The sequence below is a fragment of the Pieris napi genome, chromosome 19, assembly GCF_905475465.1.
Source record: "Pieris napi chromosome 19, ilPieNapi1.2, whole genome shotgun sequence".
Lineage (NCBI taxonomy): Eukaryota > Metazoa > Arthropoda > Insecta > Lepidoptera > Pieridae > Pieris > Pieris napi.
In genome coordinates this window covers 643,629-659,501 of record NC_062252.1, presented here as the reverse complement: position 1 = coordinate 659,501, position 15,873 = coordinate 643,629, and the positions used below count along the sequence as shown (strand labels likewise).

General features: G+C 31.9%; 1 protein-coding gene across 37 annotated transcripts in view; it reads left to right on the top strand.

The window, feature by feature from the left end:
* The first annotated feature begins 229 nt into the window (after positions 1-229).
* LOC125059015 (twitchin) overlaps positions 230-15,873 on the top strand; it is a 120,861-nt gene continuing 105,217 nt past the window's right edge. For 18 of the 37 annotated variants that reach the window (XM_047663120.1, XM_047663123.1, XM_047663122.1 and 15 more), the window contains exon 1: positions 14,143-14,298. The gene's annotated coding sequence lies outside the window, so the exon portion shown is untranslated. Of the gene's footprint in view, positions 300-14,141; positions 14,299-15,873 lie in introns of those variants that run through there. The other 19 variants (XM_047663145.1, XM_047663146.1, XM_047663131.1 and 16 more) reach the window with 3 other exon arrangements.

Sequence of the window (15,873 nt, the reverse complement as noted above, 5' to 3'; positions counted from 1 at the left end):
GCAAGAGTTGCACAATATTTAATTTAAAACTACTTATATATATCAAATCTTCCTACAAACAGCATGATCTGTCCTTTAAAAATTAAGTCCTTAACTCGCTATCCAGGCCGTATCATTGAGGTTAATAGCAGACTGCAGTTACTCCAAACCGGTCTATTTTTAAAGCGGCCGGCTTTGAAAAGCCTAGGTATTATAAGTGTTACAAAAGAGTATTTTTGGAACGGGCAAACGCACAATTTGAAAGCAGTGTGTTCGTGGCGCGCGCACCGAGCGTACCGTGTGTTCTGTGTTCAACCAGTGTAAGTTTCAATGCTTCAGTGGCGGTGGAAGTGGCTAACACACTAACATGACCGGCGCGGGCGGGGGTCGCTTGTCAAATGGGCGTGTGTGGGCGCGCGTAGGCAGAGAAATTCGATAAGCCGACGTTCAGGCCACTTTTGTATGCAACGGCGCACGTCGCGGACTATTTTTGAACGGATATGATATTTTGGCTATTTTCTGCGAGAGCTCGCAGACTGCGGCCGTGCTTTAATTTGAGCTTTGCATGCTTGACGATGTGTAGCTTTAAATTAGCGATGACGTCACCGGGTTCAAGATACTGGCGAAAAAAAATGTATATGACACATTTAATATTGTTCATGTTAACTCAAATAAGACATACACATAGAAATTCATGAACTCGTGAACAGTGCATGCTATAAATACCTTACAATTGCCAAAAATATTTTATGAATATCTAAATCACACGTGATATGATGAATACCAACTATTCATATTGTTTCTTTACCTAATACAACAATGCATTTACTATAATGCATCGTCAAAGTGTGATAACTTTGTATATTTTGTTGTTAGTACTAAAACTCAAAATAAACTAAAAACGTGTTTTTACTCCTAAGGCACATTGAATATTATTGTATAGTGCTATTTAATAATATTGTACTAAGTATCAATAGTATATCAATAATAAAAAATAAATATTAATTCACCTTACGATTAAATACACTTTAAAAAGTATTTCTTTTTGTGGTTTTTTATACTTTTATTAGTTTCACATACTTGTGCAATATTCCAATACGATGTAAAAATACTCTGCTTAATAAATCAATGTTAAATAATAATATACTATAATAGTAATTTAAAGTAGCAATAACTGTTAGCAAAGTAAATCGTAGACCTTCGTAGAACTAAATAAGTAGCTACGTTCTTATGAGGTCAGTGCTACAAGCTACGCCGTAGCTTTCTTATTGTTTCAATACATATAAGAGTATTCAATAGAACCCGATAAATATATAAACTTTACATTAAACAAATGTTATCATTATCGATCATTGCATTAAGTTTAAACACATACATGTGTTTCTAATTTATTAGTTTATAACGTTTAAAAACACATACAATAAATAACAGTGACAACTTTAAGGAGAGTCTGGAGCTTTTTTCTTACAATACATATACACAAATAACATATTAAAGTTATGAAATACATGAAAAACATCTTTAATTTTTAATAATTATTTTATATTTCTTGGAAGTGAGCATTCTCCTGTAGTTATTATAATTTGAAATTGTACATAATTCAATTTATAAATGAATTTAGTTTTTGCGACATACTACATATATTCGATACCTTCATTGTTTAATTGTTAAGGCTTAAAACGTGTTAAACCTCTGAAAACAATGATAGGCTATATATAATATGAACATCTACTAATATTATGATTTATAAACTGAATTATCTGTATGCGGAAGTGCGGTCGTGTTTAATTTGTACAACTACCGAGAAATCTAGAATAAGTCAACACTAAATGTCAGATAGATTTAATTCAAACTTTATATTATAAGTGAAAGCTTAGACTTAAATAATGACCATTTATAAACAAAAATATTAGACAAGTTGATGTTTGAAATAACCTTCACAAAGCAGAGATCAATCAATAAAAAACAAAACAAATATTGAGAATATATTGATGTTAAATTATTATACATACTAATTACACACAATATTAAACTCAACGTTTCTTGAAAAAAAAAATACAAATCTAGTCATATTTTAATGCGCGTAATATAATATTTAATATTATTTGTGATTGTTGCTTTGAAATGAACATGCAAATTTGTATTTATAAGAATGTAAATTTAAATAATATTTTCAATAAAACAATCTTAAATAGTTAATATAGTGTTTCTACGGTGATTTAACTAAACTCAATTCTATCTGCCTGTGTTTACTGTAGGTGATATATATCAATTTAGTAAAACAATTAAAAAATAGAAACTTTTTATAAATGGGTTAGTTTACGATTTCGTTCGTTATTTTGGTTCAAAAATATAACCACAACCTTAGCCAAACAAGCTTGGTATCAAAACATACACCTTAATATTATATTAATGTAACTGGATCAATTATCCTAACTAATAATTTAATTTAGAGATAGAAAGTTGGAAAGCATATGCTACATTCATTCTTAAATATTGTCTAACACAGTATTTGAAATGTGTTTATGTGAAAGGATTTAATTGAATGTAATTTAATGATTATATTAATATGAAGATAAGCTTTTTATTTGACGTTATGAAATCAACGATGATTTGCTGATCATTTTTCGAAAGTCTCATTAATGTATGTCCAGCCAGTTTTAGGTTTGGCGTCAATTAGTGAATAAATCGATTCGAATAAATATTAATTATTATTCTTATTTTGTAGTGCCCTTTTTGCAGTTGACTTTAGTAAATATATAAATTCTCCACCTGCATAAATAACATTCATGTTTTATAATAACTCTTTAGATTTCTGAAAATAATTCCTAAATGGATTGATTGCATTTAAACTAAATTTGAAAATCCCGTTTTTGACTTTGCATTTACGAGTCAATCAGCAGTATACTTAATTACTTATGTAGAAGTCCAATAGTGACGCTACTACCCTTTAGCTTCAGGATATTACTTGGATAAATAGATTATATATGCTTTCATGAAATAGAAATGGGCGTTCAAGACGTCTGTCACGTAATCTAGATCAAATCACAAGACCTAGAATGTTTGACACTACAAATATCTGGCGTCTCTCCCAGCTCATTTTAAACGTGTTTTATCAATGACTGATAACCTTTTTCTATAGTGAAAGTAAGAGTTGATAATCGTGATGCAAATTATTCACAATCAAACCATTTTGCTGATGACAAATTATCATTACCTTTTATAGTTATGTTTTAGTTGCCATATAATTAGTCTTGTTGTAATTGTAACAATAATACTTATAATTTTGATAATTAAAACATTAATCAGAGCCGGCTTCAAATTCATATCTCATATCAGTGTTTAAATCTTCACACACATCTTCAATCTGACACAGAAAAATATTTTTTAGATTATCATTTACTAGTCATATCAATATCATAACAATGTTTCTATTTATTTATTATAGTAAATAAGGTAAATTGAGTTTTTGTGTTGCAGAAACATCAACTATACATACATTTTCTGTCCACCAGGACGTCGAACATTTACAACCAATACCCATGATAATATAATTATGTTAAAGAAAATATTAAAACTATGGGTAGTAAAAAAGAAATGAATACCTCTGTTTGAAAAAAATACAACTAGTTATTGTTGCCTTTACAAAAACCACGTCAAAATAAAAACAAAGCTACACACCAAAATTAAAAATATAAATTAGGTATTAAATAAAACTGACTATAGAAGTCATAGAGGAGACATTATCAATAAATTAAAGACATCCAACGAGAATATTCAATGATAATCATAAGTTTTGCCTTGCAGAACATTTTAGACAGCATATCTATTTTTCAATTTATTTGGACCTTGGTGTATAAACATGATACTAAAGTTATTTAATAAAATACGCTAACATAAATATTTTAACTCGCGCGTTATATTTAACGATCTTTAGCTTCAATAACTTTTAACATTCATTTTACTGGAGTGTGTCCAGTAGATAGAGCATAAAGCTGTCTCTGTGTTACTTAAATCATTTAATTAACTGGAAAATAAGGTCGCCACAGACCTAATCAGTTGCTTAACTGCTCAGTTTAATTAGTCGTTATATAAGGTAAGAATTTTTAAGTTCGATGCAACTTCATTAGAAATGTAATTGAATAAATATATAATAATAAAATACCTAACTTTTCTTTTTCACAAACGATACCAAAATAATTCTTTAAATTGCGTTTTGTTTTTTGATTTAAATTTGTAATGCATTGAATATATTTAGACAATCATTTCATTTTATATATATGAAATCTTAATATTATATACATGAGATTGTTTTCATATGATTCATAGAACAATACATTTATTTATCATCGATTGGAGTTGAGCCAAATGAATCAATACACATAATAAATAATAGAACGTGTCTATATTGCACCAATACATCGATCCTGACCCATCTCCGCATCCGGACTCGCCTATCTAGCATAAGCCGACAACAAATTGTATCGTATTTCGGCCATACAATGCGCAGAGGCGATGAGAACTTGGAGAAATTGATTGTGGTTGGTTACACGGAACGCAAAAGATCACGTGGCCGTTTACCAACCACATGGACCGATTAAGTCAAAGACTCGTCGTCCTCAAAACTGTACACTGTTATAAGAGAGGCACTGGACAGGAACCGGTGGAAACAGATTGTCTGGTACAGATGTTTCCATACCGACCACGACTTTCAGACATAAACTACCAGCTGAAGAGAGAGAGAGAGTAAGAGATATAAGAAATACACGTAAAACGTTGAAAAAGGATCATTAGGCAATGAAAGTCATTTTATAGCAAATGAAATTCTTGTCTCTAGACGTTTCACTCACCTGAGATGATCAGGCTGGATTTTTCTTTGTTAACACTTGATTGTACAGTGAAGAAAGAGAGGAAACTAGATATTAGACCAAAAAACGGACTACGTCTACGATTTAGGTTCACCCATCATGTTTCCTCAGGTTGATGATTATTGATATCTTAGTAATAAGCCTTTTAAATGAATAATAATCCTCAATTACTTAAACAACAGCTATTTGGGGTTCATTATGTGTATGTGTATTAAGAAACCTGAATATATAAATACTATTGATACATCCATTTTAAGATCAACACTGATTAAAGTGTTGTGCAATACAGACTTTTAACGCAAAATTAATTGTTGCACAGATGTGTTTTAATCTTCATAAAATTAACGAACAGTGTAAACAGACTTGGCACTAAGATGGTAATTGCAGTTTTATCAGATTTGGCGCGTGCGATCGTGATAAATTATTCTCTTGGGCTGTGATAAGAATCACGTAGACAAAGTTTCATAACGTCTCAGTCATGCACTAATTTGTAATTCACGGTTAATTTGGTGTTGAGAAATCTTGAAGATAAATAAAGCTAATCTATTCCTTTTTATTGTGCAATAGCCATTTACAACAGCAATATTTCACATAGGGTAGGCCGTCAATATTTCGGATACGAGAGTTAGGGCGGATTTCGACTGAAATCAGAATAATACTCCTATTTAAAGTTTATACAGTGTGTATAACACGTTGTTAGATATACCATATAAAACGATTACAATAAAACTACTTGATGCGATAATCACAATTTACATGTAATTAATATTTACTATATTAGAATTTGAATGTTCACTTACACGAAATAAATTAAAGTTTGCATACATCTATATTGATTGCCTTCGTGTGAACAAGAAATAATTCGACAAAATTCATAATTCGTATAAGTGACGGTACGACAGCTCGCAAAATTAACAGATCATAGCATTATTGATAGATAAGCTTATTGTATCAAATTTTGCATGTTTAAAGTTCAAACGTGTTTTAATAAAATTTTAGAAGTAGGGCTATTTAAACCACGAAACTGTTATTTGCTTTTCCAAGCAAATCTTCAATCCTAACTGTCAACAATTCAACGTAAACAATAAAACTTTACACAAACCAGAACATTTTAGACGTTCACCTTCAAAAAGGCAACAAAAATAGCTTCATCTACTAGAAATCGCTTCGCAACCGAGAAAATTTTTCATGAAAATTGTATTTTGTCCCTATCGCACTCATACGTTGAGACAGTCTACTCTGTCACGCGTGGCAGGTTGCCAGACTTATTACGAAATATGAAAATAATTGTGAAATTCGTTATTAATAATGCACTTACGCTTTTATTTAGCGTTTGCTCTTGACTTCTATAGTTTAGTGAGTAATTACTCATACAATTTTCTACTTATTATATTTTACACACCTTGCTATGAAACTCTAATTCTAGGGCTGCGCTACATAATATTCACCAGCTTTGTATTGCATAGAAACGGGAAAATAAATAAAATACAGTAGGTACGCTTATGACTCTCCTGATTTTTGTATGTTAAATATACAAATTCGGTATATTTCGAATATAGTTTCGAAACTTATTAGTTTAGTGACTCAAACATTCCAATAGGCAAGCTTACAAATTCAATCTTCATAGTTGTAGTGTAGAAGCCAAGAGGTTTGATATAAAAATTATTGCTACAATTTCACTAATGAGCAATTCTTTTTTAGTTTAATTCTGGTAGGCCCAAAAAGCTGATCTGACGAAGAAATATCCAGTAGAAATGCATAAACATTAAATATACTGATCAACTGTTTTCCAATAAAATAATGCCAGACGCAAGATTTCATTGTAATGTTGTGTAAAAACTAAAATATTTCATGTTATAATCAATCTAACTTGCTTCCTTGAATTATCAACTAAGATGTATTAAAGTAAAATGATTAAAAATAATTCTTAGTAACTTTATACCTAAAATTATAGGTTAATAACGTGTTTGACGTTCCCGAGTTCAAATCGTATAAAAATACACTTTCCAGAAATGTATTGACACCGTTACAATAATAAATTTATTAAAAAAACTTACAATTTTGAATTATTTGTTGTTTATTGTATTTTCATTTTCAATAGTATGTGTCAAATAAGGAGTTGTAACACACCTACAATTGTATGGAGAGGAAGAAAAGCATTCTTTCGTTACCATAAAGTGTAAATTAGGCGGATTGACATGTTGTGTAGTGGTTTATATTGTATCTTACAATAATCATTTCTTATATTACAAAATACAATAGAAATTATTAAAAAATTCTTCGCCACAATAAATTTATATACTATCAAATTATTAATTTAATTTAAAATCTATTGTGAGCCACTTAGTTTAAATCATCTATAATATAATAGACAACCCGTATTAGCCGCAATACTTAATAATAATAAAAAAATTATTCATGACAAATTAGTTGTGACAAAATTCATCTATTGCTAGACCCCACACTATCTAGTCCCTGTTGTGGGTAACTAGATAACAATTAGTCACTGGTACATGGTACTTGGTTAAAACAGTTTTTTGAGAAAAAATGTAATAAACAAAATTAAAACCTAATAAAAGCGTGTAGCTATTTTATAACCCACGCAACAAGGGGGTTGTTAAAGCTTTGACTTGGGTGGCATTTTCATCCGTTGCAAAATTGTACATGCGGTCACATTTTTTTCTAGATATCCTTAAAATGTCTTTCGTGCATCATTTGGATCTCCGTTCTATGGAACTCCTTGCGCGTATATATATAAGCGTTTCCAATATAACATATTTCCTTTAAAGAATCAAGTAGTGGTAAAATAGGCACCAACTATACAATACTGTTTAATAGGCCACGCACATAACATTACAAATTGCGGTCAAACGTCTAGTTTAAAAAAAACAGACGTACGTCGTACATATTTAAAAATTCATGTGTTGAAAGCATTCAATCACAGAGTTATTTTCGATACTTACAAGCGTAGAAAAGCTAAGAATGCATATTATGATTCATTGTCATTAAGTGGTCCATACATTGAGTGTAGCGTCATAACATGTACTACATAGTACGAGTATAAGGTCGTTCTATAGTTAAATATACATATTACATAAGTTGCATTCTAAGACTTCCAATTGTTATCCTAAATTGTAGATTTTGAATGCGCTGACGAATGGGTTGTGGGAACATTGTTTTAGTGCTTTTTTTATACATTCGTTTTATAAACATTTGTTTACCACAATTGCCACAAGTAGATTATTTCCGTTTTTTTTCATTTAAACGTAATTTTTTTCCCACCCGTAGCAATAATGTATTTTACAAAGAAAACTATAATATTTTTTTAGAACAGGGAAGCAAACTGGCTCACCTGACGTTCAGTGATACCCGCCACCCATGGGCACTCCGGGCCACTCATGGGCCTTTAAGAATTAGTAAGCTCTTGGTGATACCCGCTACACATGGGCACTCTGGGCCACTCATGGGCCTTTAAGAATTGGTAAGCTCTTGAAGGAACTAAAGTAAACGAACTGTGAATGTACGACTCAACACACGAAATACAAATATTTTTACTTATAATCCATACCTGCCAGTTATATTAGACTTAAGTATAGGTATAATTCCAGACACTGTTCTTCGGATTGCCCTGCTTTCTTTTGATTGCCACAAAGAACCTTTCCTTTTCTCATGTCATTCAAGTCTTTTCCTTAATCATCTTCTCACCTATGATATTGCCGCCCTTTTCTCCTCTTTGTCTTTAATATATGCTTTCAAAATCTAAAATACCGTTGTGACTTCTCTCGATGAAAGATTTGTTTGTTTGTGCACAAGACGGGTAATATTAAAATTTCAAGTAGGTTGCAAATTGTTCAATAAAATCAATGCCAACGAATTTACGTTCGTAGCGGTTAAGAATATACACGATGTTAAATGAAATACAATTTGGTGTATTTGGAGAAAAATTTTGATTTTTTATTAATAATGTTATTTATACACAAGTAATATATGCGTGTCTACTTCTACTACTTTTTCAACTTGCTTTAGACCAGTGTTGGCCTAGTGACTTCAGCAACTCTCATTCTTGAGGTCGTAGGTGCAATCCCCGGATTTCTTTCTATGTGAGTATTTAACATTCGCTCAAACGAAGAATGGAAACATATTTTTTATGGAATAGGATACAAACGGGCAGGAAGGAGGCTTATCATAAGTTAAGTGATACCGCCGCCCATGGACACTCTCAATGCCAGAGGACTCGTGAGTGCGTTCCCGGCCTTTTAAGAAATGGTTAGCTGTTTTCTGGAAGGACCCTAAGTAGAATTAGTTCTAAATCGGAAATACTTCAGTGGGCAGCTGGTTCAGACAGCTAGTGGTGGTGCGCGACAAAAACTGCCTTGAAAAATGCTCAGTTGTGGAACGGCTAACGTCGAGGTGATACGGGTGGAATTTCGTATTCTACCTCGACGTCCGATGAGACTGATTACTTCTTCCTGTGACACTCATCCCTGAGATCGTAGGATCGATCCCCGGCTGTGCATCAATGGACTTTCTTGTGCGCATTAAACATTCGCTCTAACGGTGAAGGGAAACATCGTAAGGAAACCGGCTTGCCTTAGACCCAAAAAGTATATATGTAGTACAATATATAGTAACGGCGTGTGTTAGGCACAGGAGGCTGATCACCTACTTGCCATAATAATCATGAAACAGATACAGAAATCTGAGGCCCAGACCAAAATGGTTTCAGCGCCACAGATTTATGTATTTTTTTAATATAGGCATTCATTACTCGGGAAATCATATTTTTTGTATCTTGTTTCAACTTTAGCTCTACTTTACTGGTATAAAAAATGTCTTTTGTGTCCAACGGCTTTTTGTTATACAAGTTTTGGAATCTATTAATTGTAATGCTTCTGTATATTATACCTCTAGTGGAGATTACAATTCTGGTTAGTAAATATGCGTCTGGATCTAAGTGCTCTGCTCAAAACCCAACTGCTCCAAATGGAATGTGGAAGAATAGGAATAAATCTGAAAGTTTCATTTTTATTTTTTCAATTAATTTACGATGATGAGAAAATAATTCGAAAAATTTTGAAGTTTTTAAAGACCAAGATCGAATAAAAAAAAAAACGATTGCCTGAACAGGCAACATTGACAGTTCACGTATGTCATTACATCTTTTCGAACAAGGGCGTTGACTGCCCTCATATTACTCGTGACTTCGTGTCATTTAAAAGTACGATTTTAATACGCTCCGCTTTATTCATCGCGTTTAATTATAGACTAGAAGAAAACCCGAGAAACAACCCACGCACGTATTCGTTACACATAAATAATTACTAAGTAATGACGGATCATTTAGAAATAATTAGTACGATGTTTTGAATCGAGTTCAAATTCGAAGAATTATTTTTAATAAAATCTATTTAAAGAAAATGCTAATTATTGTGCAACAAATGTGTAACAACCTTACGAAATTGCTTAAAAAGTCCATCGTAATAACGCTTTTGTATTTTCTTTCAAAAATTATAATTGGCTTGGCTCTCAAAGCTAGTCAATTAGTAAAAATAAAAGGATTTGCCATAGGTAAAAAATGTCCCACATACATAAATGTGACGCGCCTTACAAAACTCAAAATTTTGGATGGTTTAGTCTTTTAGATAGGATTTTGAAGTAAGAAGCGAAGGGTACGTTGTGCCATCCGACCTCTTAGCGAACGAATTATGTTTCATTGATCAGAGACGCAGTGTTTAGCCTATTTTAAAAAATAACGTATTTCTACGGTACATATGTACCACTCAACGCTATCTTAACATAACGTTTATAGGGATGCAAACTTTTGGCTTACGCTAGATATGAAATTACGCTTACGCTATTGAATTCAAATAATACTCAATGAGTTTTACTGAAAATGTATTTATTTATTTCGTAATCCTACAGCTAACAAAAATAATATATAAACAGTAAGTGGTACCTAATTTGGCTGTGTTGTGTGATGGTGTAAAAGTGACGGTAAGTAGGTACGTGAAGATGTGTATGTGGGGTATGCTCATGATGCAGGTGATTTTGCGCTATGGATATTCTTAATACTCCTTTTAACTAGATTCCGTGATAGCTTAAACAAGTCAAGGCTTAAATATTGGTCGTTGTATGCCCGGGCTGCGCGACACAAAACAGAGTTTTTTGCTTAGTTAGTGTTGATGTGAGAAACATTTCATCAATATAATTGTGGCCTAAATTCGATTTCGAAGCTAATATTGGCATTTAACATAGACGAGACTAAACTGAACATAATATTTATTCGATATTATCGGAAGAAAACGTTGACCCAAAATCGGGAAACTGTATATAATAATTGAAACATTTTTGTCTGTAAGACTGAAACTTTATCGAAATGCATTCCTGTGTGAGTTAAGATCTAAAATAGAGCATTGTTTACGCAGACTTCAACGTATGCTGAAATAGATTTCCTGTAACCTAACTTCTATAACGTTCTACATTATAACTGCGATATTGTAGAAGCATTCCCAAAATCCTGTTACCAAGCAAATAACTTAACGATATGATTAAATATTAAAATCACCCATGCGTATTCTTGAAAACATGTATTTTTAAAAGCTGCTATAAAATCTTGACGTACGTAGTCTGATGAAATTAGGCTAAATAAATCATTCAGATAAGAACTTTTTTAAGAACCAATTATATTAAGGTTCTAAAACGAGATAGCACGAACTACGTCCGATATGTCACAATCCAATATTTTTTTGCTTTTTAGAGAAACCCCGATTAGACAGCAGATCAAGTGACGCAAGTGGACAAGGATAGGCCATACACTTAGTAGTGACTGCAATCATATATCCAAGCAGGCGCTTAATTAAAAGAAAATAAGAAAAAATAAAGAAAAATAAAAGAAAGAAAAGTCTTGTTTCCAAATCTTAAAAAATACATATAAAATTACTTGAATAAACGTAAAACATAGGGTATGTTCTGCTGCGGCTTCAAACAGTCGAAAGTAAAAATTTAAAACTTAGCGATGTTACAGTAAAACTCCGGGTACTTTAAGGTATTTAAAATTGATTAAAAAATATATATCGACTGTTATGTTATCGCACTCAACGACGTTTCTTTTGAGGTACGTACATAGGTAGTATACGTATTAGGTACTATAATTTATATAAAATTATTGGAAGACATATTTCAAAAATCTTTCTCTTAATAAATGTCATAATATATCCACTCCCCGGTATAACCGGTCAATCACAGTTGCCAAGAAAAAATAAGACATATAGCACTGAAGCCACTGAAGGGCGAATTTTAATATAGAGATTATGAAAGATGATATAGGTATAGTAAAGAAAATGTTATTACTTCATTTAATTATTTAGATGCATTAAATGTTTTAAATAGGAACCGTATTTTTCAATATTTTATCTGTTTTATAAGCAGAGAATTAAATAACCTGACCTAATTAAAGCTATGAAATGGTTCAGTGTTCGATTTTTAAACGTCGAATATACAATTGCAATTTCTAAATACCCTCAATTGTTTTTGTGTTGAGAGTGTTATAGTAAGTAAGTCGTTGTAAGTAAGTGTTAGTAAGTGTGAAATCGTCTGTGTTCCTACACCTACCCGCATTCTCCCGGACATATTGAGGAAAAAAACATATTAAACTATATTTGATATAACGTATATCTACAGTTAACATAATGCTGTCACAAAAACACATACTGTAACGAATCGTATAAATTATAATTTTTTATATATTTGGTCGGGAGTTGGAAAAAATTGGATGAAGATGGCAAAAAATAAAATATGATGGTAAAAGTTGGGAGGCCTTTACCCGGACAGGGGCCGCATCTTAAGGCCGATTTACATTATCTTAGTGTTTAGGAGAGTGCTTTAGGATAGTACTTTAGTTGAAACATGTAAACGCTATTTGCTTTAGTAAACGTTACGGTTAAGAACTTGCCTTTCAAGTTGTACTAAAGCACTCTCCTAAACACTAAGATAATGTAAATCGGCCATTAGAGTAGTAGTTTTTTTATTTATGTCTATTTTTGTATGTATGTATATACGATGTGGATGAATAAAGGCTCATTATTACATTATTATACATTTGGTAGGATATTGTTTAGTTGGAGATGTATAGACCAATCCATGCCTCGATTAAGCTCCTTTGCTGTCCTTCGGCTGTTATTATTTCAAGTGCATCCATCGGAGTACGGGACTTATGGAATACAGTTCACTTGTGTCTGTGCCCTTACCTGCATGGCCAGTCTCAATAAATATCGGTCTGTAGAACATTTTGTATAAGCAAATGACAGCCTTACACAAGCCGTTTATAAGGTTAATAAGGACAACGAACTTGTATTGTTGTAATGGTACAATTATAGATTGAATGACTTCAAAACGATCTTTCAAGACCTGACATAGACGAATGAAAGCAATAATTTATACATAATATTGCTTTAATTTAGCTTAAAAGCTTTTAGCATTTATTGTGACATTAAATTTTGTTTATAGCGTGTGATTATTCTTCAATCTTATTGTTACTCTTTTTAAAGGAATGTTTGTTGTGAATATTTAAATATTAAGGTTTATTTTTATAAATTATAGCATTTTACACACAAATTAACCAGCCATAGGCAAACATTACAATTACAAGAAATTAAACAGTAAAAGTGTTAATACTTTAATAATTTCAATAATATATAATGTTGTTAATGCGAGGCTCACTTTTCTTTACATCTGATTACCAAGATAATCTAGATATGTGACGTTTAATGTAAATAACTTTTGTACATAGATTGAATATTTTGGGTTTTATAAGGAATTTCATTTCCAAAAATTGTGAGATCTGCTGTAATGAGAATTAATAAATTGTCTTTAATAGAAATTCTGGAATATCAGCCGCTTGTATCTTGTTTTCCTAACCAATACCACGACTAACTGATAGGTAAATTCAATAAATTGGTCAAGGCTAACCATATTTTAAACATTTCAAATAAACTTTCAAAAACTGCAGCATGTATTATCGTGGTGATGAAAATTGTACTGTCAGATATGTACGATTTATAGACTTCTCAAAGTGGTTCTTACTTTCAAACTTATGAAATTCTTCTTAGTATCTGCGAGTAAACATATCCTGCATAAAAGACACATTCATGAGTTCTTTAAGATTGATTTCAAAAAGTATTTACATATTCGTTAGATCATTTTCTATCTTAGTCGGAAAACACCTAACGTCACTGTTATCCAACTTGCAACTTCCTACGCAAATTCCCACACTGCCTCGGAACCCCGCCAACTTTCAGTTTAGTTACGATTTCGAAAACGAACCGACGTCCGCCGCCGGCACTTACCGAGTTTCGAACAGTTTCGAATATTTCAGTACCCACTTCCGGTCCAGTTCCGTTGTAATTGTGTTTGTGTGTGTGATTTGTGGATTGGATTTTTACTTTTGTTGTTGGTATGTATTAATTTACCTCTAATTATTTCATATCATTAGCGGTGATCGAGTGAAATTCCCGCAAGACGAGGCCTTCACATTTACAGAAATAGAATTATTCGTTCACTTGTGAAAACTAGGCACCCACACGCTTAGCCTTCGTTAGATGGCGCTGACCAGATGAGTCATATCGCTTCGCGCCAAGTTTGTCTGATGAATGATGGTATGATTGACTTATGTCAATCCTGGATTTTCATGATTCATAGAATTCCCTACAAGATGTGCAATAATATCTCCTATGAGTGATTACTGTGCACGCGTCACTGCGCCTGGTTGCCCAGAGTTTGCGGCTCGAAGGTGAAGGTGCCTGTTCAATATAGATCTAATAAAATATAAATGTCAAAAAAATGTGAAACGTTAATCTCGTAGATTCGAGAAAGAACTATTGAATATAAAAGAAAATATATTTGATGTTTGTAACCATGATATAGACAGATCTTCATTATTGTAAAAACGAGTAGATTTGTAGAATTTCTGTGCTTAATGCTAATAAAATATTAGTATTATTGGAAATTAAGCTTCACTAATAAGTGATGGAAGTGGAAAAAAAAGTTCTTAAAATCTCACACAAATATTAATTAATTAATTTCGTTGACTAAACGTTCCTCAGTGCATCTTTATGTCAATTAATGAAACAAATTATTTTTTGTGAAGTTTTATCGTTAACACATTTGGAAATCCTCTACTTCATTTATAAAGAATAACAATTTCATTCCACGTTTTTTGGAGGTTATGAATTGTAATCATTTACATATTTATATTTGATAACTACTGCACTGCTCTTGTAAATGTTATTTAATTTTTTAATAATAATAATACTGTAACGACCCATATGATTCATTTATCATATGAAATACGTTTCTAAGGCTGGCTTTTTTAAAGAATTTTACTCCGTTGTATATACCACTTTCAAGACTACCACTATTTTTAAGTAAATCTCCATAATTCACGTGGTTTCTTATAATAAGAGCACATCATATTCATCTACCGAAACAGCAACAATATTTTTTTTCCCATACTTTAATTTTCAAATTGATGTCAGAGTAGTCTGTTATACTTATTTTGGCACGTTAGGGAAAAATTATGAGAGTAAATTTTTACGATGCGCGCGCATACCGTCACAAAAAAACGACACCCTTAAGTTAGCATAGTCAATCTTTATTAAAAAAAACAATATAATTCCAGTCTGTTATCGTTTTAAGGGATAAATTGTAGGATTTTAATAATGGTTTCTGCAGTTTACAAATTCACTTTCTCTACAAATCATATTTACGCGTGTTTACATATAACACATAAAAAAAGAATGGAAGCAGCTGGAAGAGGCCAAGGACACGCTAATCACCAAAACCGGCACATCTGATGAATTTATATATATATATTATGCTGGGCGTCAGCAATAAAGGCTTATTAATAATAATATATTAAAAAATTAGATATGTTTTATCCAGGAAAATAAAACACTGTCCATTTTTATAATCTTTGTTTTCGCGTACTAATGCTACGAACACCGTAGCAATGTCGTAGCATTGTAGATAT